Source organism: Littorina saxatilis, linkage group LG4, assembly GCF_037325665.1.
Source record: "Littorina saxatilis isolate snail1 linkage group LG4, US_GU_Lsax_2.0, whole genome shotgun sequence".
Taxonomy (NCBI): domain Eukaryota; kingdom Metazoa; phylum Mollusca; class Gastropoda; order Littorinimorpha; family Littorinidae; genus Littorina; species Littorina saxatilis.
The window spans coordinates 41181503-41187161 of NC_090248.1; the positions used below are offsets into that span (position 1 = coordinate 41181503).

At 43.1% G+C, this 5659-nt stretch overlaps 1 protein-coding gene across 1 annotated transcript in view; it reads right to left on the reverse strand.

The window, feature by feature from the left end:
* Nucleotides 1–1142: 1142 nt before the first annotated feature.
* LOC138964753 (potassium voltage-gated channel protein Shaker-like) overlaps nt 1143–5659 on the reverse strand; it is a 116163-nt gene continuing 111646 nt past the window's right edge. The window contains exon 3 of the mRNA XM_070336795.1: nt 1143–1275. The gene's annotated coding sequence lies outside the window, so the exon portion shown is untranslated. The remainder of the gene's footprint in view (nt 1276–5659) is intronic.

Below are 5659 nucleotides of genomic sequence, written 5' to 3' on the forward strand. Positions count from 1 at the left end.
AATGAATCACATTCGAGTTTCAAAATGAGAACCTCCACACTCCCCACAATATTTCTTTAAAAGACTCTCCCCCAGTCAATGCCATACTCTCCTGAAGAAAAACAATCATCACTCACATGCATCTGACAAACAAGAAATAGCAATAAAAGTAACATCGTTGTCTACTTCAACAATGTAAGTTTGAAAACGATTACTTTCAATCTCTCTGTCTCTCTTCTCTCTCTGACACACACACACACACACACACACACACACACACACACACACACACACACACACACACACACACACACACACACACACACACACACAAATACATGTTGAAACAAAAAATGTCATTACAGCAGTATTGGAAAAAAAACCACATCCAAGACTTAAAGATCATAGTTTACGAGAGAAAAAAGGTCAGCACTCTATAGTTATACCGTGCTCTTTAAAAACTATTGTTTACCTAGATTATAATTAAGCATAACCTTAGCAGAAGACATTAGAGCCGCTTCGTGCATTGCAAAATTAAGCTCCTTATAATTTTCGATTTAGTAGTACTTTGAATTGTCCACTCCTGAAAATGTTCGAATTTGAGCTAACCAGCAACGCGAAGCCAGACTCGATTTTATGGAGATACTGCTTGGACGCAGCCATGTATATGTCGATAATATTGCTGTTATGTTTTGTGATACGGGTATTCTGATTCGTTTTACAGCACTCAGCCATTTCCCCACTGCCTCTCCACACTTAAAAACACAAAGTTCAGTGACCTAATTAATTGTCAGTTCGTAACTCTCATGACACCTCGTGAAGGGCGAGAACCTGCGGTCAGTTCCCCACTAACATAAAAAAAAATTCAGTGACCTAATTAGTTTTCAGTTCTTAACTCTCATGACACCTCGTGAAGGGCGAAAACCTGCGGTCAGTTCCCCACTAACATAAAAAAAGTTCAGTGACCTAATTAATTTTCAGTTCTTAACTCTCATGACACCTCTTGAGGGGCGAAAAGCTGCGGTCAGTTCCTCACTAACATAAAAAAGTTCAGTGACCTAATTAATTGTCAGTTCGTAACTCTCATGACACCTCTTGAGGGGCGAGAAGCTGCGGCTCTTCCTTCGAGACAAGGGGGGGGGGGGGGGGGGGGGGGGGGAATTGTTGAGTGTGGAGTTCTTTGAAGAGCAGACTTGAGGTTGATCTTAACTGCAGGCCGTAGGACCGAGGCTGAAGAATAGAGAAGACTGCCTACTAGATGTTTGATTGCCCTTGGACACTCTGACTGCATGCTCTCTGCAACACAAGAACATACCAGTTTAAATAGCGAGACAGAAATGTTCTTTAAAAAAAAAGGCAAACAAACTGACAGAAAAAGACATGGTAAAAGACATGGGAGCAAACAAACAAGACAACAGGCAGGCAGGCAGACAGACTAGACAGGCAGACAGACATACATACCAACACACATCAATACAGACAGACAGAGAGGCAGACAGGCAAGTAGGCAGACAGGCAGAGAGACAGACATAAACACAGGCAAGGAGGTAAACAAACAGACAGACACACAGACACAATCAGATATGTGAATATGCAGACTCTCTTTCGAGTAACAAAGTAAAAATTCATTTTTGACTAAGTGAGGACAAAACAATTTACACTAGGCAATGCATCAGTGAAGTCTGATTTGTGTTTTTTTTAACAAGAAGGCAATTCATGTTGGTTTTGTTTTAGGCCAAACAAAAATACAGGTTGGTTTAGGGTAACCCGACCGACCCTATTTTTACCCGCCGACCCTAAAACTTTTTCTTCATTTCTCAAAAAAACCAAAAACTGTTGGCACATTTTGCGAACCATACCGAGACTAAGGGGAGTAACCTCCTTTAAAATCGACTAAATTAAAAAATATATATAAAAAATAAATTAAAAAAAGCCGACCTATCTTTTTTGGTCACGTTACCCTAAACCAACACTTATTTTTTGGTTTGGCCTTAAGTAGTGCATAGCAGTTTCTATGACCAAATCATGATATCACTCGGACTAGGGCCACCGAGCAGCTGACATAGCCTATTGAATTAATAACAAAGAAAAACAGATCGGCATGTCCAATACAAAGTATTACTGTATAACTTACATGGGGTCCTGATTTGGCCTATATGGTCCGCTGGACCCAAAAAGCAACAACTAACTAACTAACTAACTAACTAACTAACTAACTAACTAACTAACTAACTAACTAACTAACTAACTAATAACTTACATATAATTTCATGATTGTTTTCTTCCCCCGCTAACCAACAACAAAACAAAACAGGAAGTTGTTTGAAATGTCAGATACAAAGCATAACCACATACTGGCTAAAAGGTTACAAATAATCCCATGATTTGCGACCAAAACGAGCACTTGTCTGCTCCGACATATATAAAATACGCAGTAAATGAGCGACACGAGTGAACACAGACTAATTCGGCTGTTGCAGATCATTAACAACCGACAGTCCATTTATTAAGGTAATGACATCAAGTCTGGCAGAGCATTGTCTCAATCACAAAATGTGTTTATCTGATTTGTTCCTTCTGTCTTTCTTTGTCTTTCTCTGGCTCCCCCCCTCCCTCTCTCTCTATGTCTCTGTCTGTCTGTTTGGTCTGTCTGTCTGTCTGTCTGTCCGTCTGTCTGTCTGTCTTTCTCTCTCTCTTCTTTCAATCTCTCTATGTTCCTCTGTCTTTTCCTGCCTGCTTGCCTCTCTGTCTGTCTGTCTGTCTGTCTTGTCTGTCTGTTTTTCTCTTTATGCTTTTCCATTAGTTTGTGTTCATTTCATTGCCACCTGTCAGATGCGTATTCTGACATATTGCAGATCATTAATGAGTGACAGTGCGTTTTGTCCGGCTAATGGCACTGAGTCTGGACAGAGCACGGTCAAATTTAACAATCTCTCTCTCTCTCTCTCTCTCTCTCTCTCTCTCTCTCTCTCTCTCTCTCTCTCTCTCTCTCTCTCTCTCTCTCTTTCTGTCCTGGGTAGGTCTGCCTCAGTATGAGAGCATGTCTTTATCTGCATCAATATCGTTTAACGTCTTATTTTTGTTTGTGTCTTTCTCCCTGCAACATGAGATTATACTTGTGCCTCGGGCCCAAACCAGAATAAATTCTCCAAATCGCGCGCTGTACGGCAAAACAAACATAACTGTACCATTTGTGAGCGAAGTGTGTAGCTCAGACATGTCTTGGCCTCATACTTGAACTCTCTATGCCGGTGCATAGACCAAATAGCCTGGACCGCCAACTCGTCACGTGACCCTTCGAGGTTACGACGCTCGACTTTCAGGGGCGCTTAGCGTTCGGTTTGAAAGGCCAGCGATTCGAAGACAGTGAAAAGAAAGCACGCTCCAGTTATTTGTGACAATGGGAGGTGACAATGAACTGGATTTTCCAAAACTCCAAACTAAACTTAACAAAACTCATCGAAAAACATGTTCCATATGCACTTTAGCTGAGTTTATTTTAGCATTTTCAGAACTTACCTCGGCAACTTCGTCTTATGTTTACAATCGACACCGGATATGACACCCACCTGATTTCTGAAAGGTCATGTAAGCGTAGGTTCCTAAATGCGAGAGGCCGCTACCTCGTAATAGAGAGAAAGAGCGGAGAGAAAGCTAGTTGGCGGTCCAGGATAAATGGTCTATGGCCGGTGTAAAGTAAAGCAATTATAAGTGTAGGCTACAATTTTGTTTTTGCACGAAATGTACAGGTTAAAAAATCCCCCTTCTCCACACCCGTTCTTTTGACTCTCCAACCGCTCAGTCACCCCGACCCAAATACAAGCGTCAGCCTCCATTTTAAAATTCTCTATACCACTGTAAGGCATGACGATGACAATCGGAAGATTTTGTGCACGAAACTTGCAGTTTAGAAAATCCCCCTCATCCACACTCTTTCCATTCTCTTTTGACTCCCAACACCCCCTCCCCGGCGTCCAACCTCTCTGTCACCCCCCCCCCCACCCCCCGACACAAGCGTCGGCCTCCATTTTAACATTCTCTAAACCACTGCAAGGCAAAACGATGATAATCGGTAGATTTTTTGCAAGAAACTTGCAGCTTAAAAAAGCACAGTGCTCCACACCGACTCATCCAACCTGTCAATCAACCCGCCCCTGATGAAAACGTCAGCCTCTATTTTAACATTGTCTATACCACTGTTAGGCATGACGATGACAACCGGAAGATTTTGTGAAAGAAACTTGCAGCTTAGAAAAGCCCCCTCTCAGACAACAGTTCCACTATATTTTGTCGCCCAACGCCACAACATCCAACCGCTGTTAACCTGCCCCTGGACACAATCGTCGGCCTACATTTCAAAATTCTTTAAACCACTGTAAGCCGGCAAAACAATAACAATCGGGAGATTTTGTGCACGAAACTTGCAGCTTAGGAAAGCACCCTTCTCCAAACTCGTTCGACTTTCTTTTGACCCCCACACCCCCCTCGTCCAACATCTCAGTCACGTCGCCCCTGACGCAAGCGTCGACCTCCATTTCACAATATTTTCTAAACCACAGTAACTTGTAAGCTGCAAAACGATGGTAATCGGACAATTTATTGCACAAAAGTTGCAGCTCAAGGTCTCTCCTCCTCTCCCAGTCCCCCTCTCCAGTCTCCCCCCCCCCCCCCACACACAGTGACACCTCGCCTCCTGCTTCTTGCGGTCTCTCCTCTTCTCTCAGACAATAAAACTAGTTTCATCCTCCATATTTTCCTTCTCTATACCGCTGAAACGCAAAGCGATGACAATCTTACATTTTTTGCATGTAAACCACCCTTTAAATCCCTCTCTAACCTTTCCCTCGAATCCCCCCCCCCCTCTCCGCCAAATCCCCACTCCCCCCCGTCCCCACCTCAGCCCCTCTCCCGGCAAGACTCCCTCGTCCAATCCATTCTCCTTTGCTCCCAAGTGGTCAAGGGCGGCTATTCAAAACGCCGGCATCTCTAGCGACGAGTGTTATCCCGCTTGACAAACAACGCGTGAAGCGATCGATTACAAAAATGATCTCCAGCGCACTTGCAGTGCTGCATAGGAGGTGCACGCGGCGGCACATCATGATTATGTCACTCACAGAGAAGCGCGGTGATCTTCATCTGTGTTCGCTTTGCTGCAACAGTGGAACCTGCCTTTCAAGACCCTGACAAAACCGAGAAAATCAGGTCTTAAAACGGAGTTTTCTTAAAATGGAGGTAATTGTACAGAAGTTGTGAACAGAGAAGCTGAAAAAGCAAGGTCTTTCAAAAAAAACAAAAAAAAAAAAAGGGGGGGGGGGTCTTAAATCGGAGGGAGGGGGGGGGTGGTGTTCTTAAAAGGAAGGTACAACTGTATGGCAGCTAGAGAGCGAGTTGGCCGCACACGGGCTGCAGAAATTGAATTTGTACTAAATTGTATTTGAAAATGAAAGACTTTATTTCTAAAATGTGCCAAGACCATGCAATATAAGGGAAATCGCTGATTTGATTGAATTTTTACCAGACAGTGCAAACAGCTGCGGTATTTGAATTTCCTTGTTCTTTTTTTACCCATGTTTCCTGATATCTGATTGTATGTTGAGACTTGAAAGTGCTATTTGCATTTGACGCTAAATAATGTACCAACTTCGAGGCACAGTTTAAAATGCAATCTGGTAGAACTAAA